Consider the following 2,427-nt stretch of genomic DNA (forward strand, 5'->3'; position numbering starts at 1 on the left):
AATCTTCTGGCCAGACAAGATTTCCAACGTAGAGCTTTTGCGGAAATGTAGGCGAGAGTACATGACCACCATAATAATATGGAGAAGATGGAGGTGGATTGGCATGTTCTAAGAAGAGAACTAGACTCTATTGTAAAGACTGCCCTCCACTGGACTCCCGAAGGACATGGCAAGAGGGGCAGACCCAAAGTGACCTGGAGACACACAGTAGAGTCTGAAATGAAGTCCTGGAACCATTCGTGGGTGGCGTTGACCAAGATGGCCCAAAACAGACAGGGCTGGAGATCCTTTGTTGCTGCCCTAAACGCCAGATGGCGTGACGGGTAGTAAGTAAGTATACTTGCACTAAGCTCTCTCGATGAAGGAGCACAACACTGACGATCAATCAGTTACACTTGCACCGGAAAATTGATGGAAAGTATCGACTTGAATAGTTATACTCACCCAAAAAAACGTTGTTGAGATATGTTTCAACTATACGAACGATATGGAAATTTAGTAATTAAATCATTAATTTGAGCTGTTGATTACTCTGACATACTCTTGTAATAAGAGAGCGTGATTCGATCAAGATCGATTCATTTCAAACAAATCAACCCTATTCCTATATCCTAAGACCAAGGATACTATTTCATCTAATAATACATGTAATAATACAAGCGGGCTGACGGCGGATTTTGTACAGAATCTCTTTGTTGTTGTTTTTCAACGTTATAGTTTGCTTGTTTTTTTGTGGCTTATAAAAAAACAGTGTGTCATTTGCATGTCTGTTAAAAGTTGTGTTAGAGAGAGAGGCAGGCAATGGGTCGCTTTTTATTATCATCGTTCTTCTAGATATGTTTGTATTGGTACTACCTTACGCGTATAAAAGAGACATTAATAAGAGACAACATTTGTACCATTGTTAGATTGTTAGAAAGGAAGACATTGAGTATTTTCAATGTGAAAAGAAACGTGAAACTGTCTAGTGTTGCACAATTATAAAGCTGGATTAACCTGTGGTGGTGGCGTCGATAGCCTAGTTGTTAGACTACCGCAGACGTAATCATGAGATTCCAGGTTCAGGGATCGAGGAAGGTACTTTGCACTAATGTCCCATATCGCAGTCCTATCGGAGATGGACATAACATTCAGAGGTCTCGCGTCATCCCGATACTGTCAGTGGTAAACTTGCACTGCGTCAGGGGAAAGTCTCAGGAACAAGGGTGCATATTTAGAGGTAAGAAATGAGTACACATTATAAAAGATACAAAGACTAGAAAACTGTATATATATTTGGAAAGCTCTTTTGAAAAAACTATAACATACTCTGGAAAAAGATTACGATGTCGACATAATTTCTCCCCTCAAATCTGCCCGAATTTTCCGAAACTGCCAAAGACCCGACAGAGCCATTTTCACTGACTTGCAGAGCTCTGGTCGGGGGCGGTTCTAAGTTCAATAACGGACAACCTCTTGTGTGCACAGAAAGAGGTTCTTATAATAACTACAGGAGTCCTTCTTTTTAATATTAGTGCACTTTTGTTCAGTGTCGGTATTTCCGGGTTCGTGAAGACCATTTTCAGAAACTGCAGATGTTATCGGCAATATGTGTAGTGGCAAAGAACGTGCCGATGTCTGCCGGTAATTGGGTTTTAATAAAAACGTAGCGTTGTAACCAAACATTTCGCACATTCTAAGCTAAGCTGTTGCGTTTTTGGTCGTTTGTCGCTTGTCGTTGTTAATTAGGCGTGACCGATGTCAAAGATACAGCCAGACCCGCTCAGTGATCACGAAGACGTTTTCAAAGAAGTGTGCACCCATTGATAAACGCAGTGCAGATGTCCCGACAACTGTGAAAGGATCAGCCTTAATACAGGAACAATTCATCAGGTTTTTCTTGGAGATATTTTTGCAGACAAGGCACTCTCTCGGGATGGAAAATATAAAAATATTTTGATTTTCAGTGATTTTGACGGATTGAATTTGTCTTGTTTTGCGTAGGCTTTATCTTAACCATTTTAAGACAGAACGGGCACGTATTTGGTCTAATCAGCAGTACACCAAAAATGCAATGTTGCTGCACATTTTGAACCATTATACAGAAGTCAGAAAGGTGAATTTGCACATACATTTCATAATTAAGCATGTTGTTACATAGAAGTTTTAGATAAAGTAAGCAGTATTGGAAAAAACCCAAACCCAACTGTTTGAATAACGAAGACAATGCCTTTTCAAAATGTGTCAAATAACCAGAATGCACGTCATCAGAGGATTAACACTGGAGACTGGTTGTTGTGATAATGTTCTTCTATCAGGCTGCCCAATCTCAACATTTTCGTAAAGATAATTGAGAAGGCAGACGACATGGTCAACAGATACTTGTTATGACGTGTAAACATACTTTTTGCAGTCTCAGGCGCGCCAACACTCTCTCCATAGCTTGCT

This window comes from Aplysia californica, unplaced genomic scaffold (assembly GCF_000002075.1).
Source record: "Aplysia californica isolate F4 #8 unplaced genomic scaffold, AplCal3.0 scaffold00477, whole genome shotgun sequence".
NCBI lineage: Eukaryota > Metazoa > Mollusca > Gastropoda > Aplysiida > Aplysiidae > Aplysia > Aplysia californica.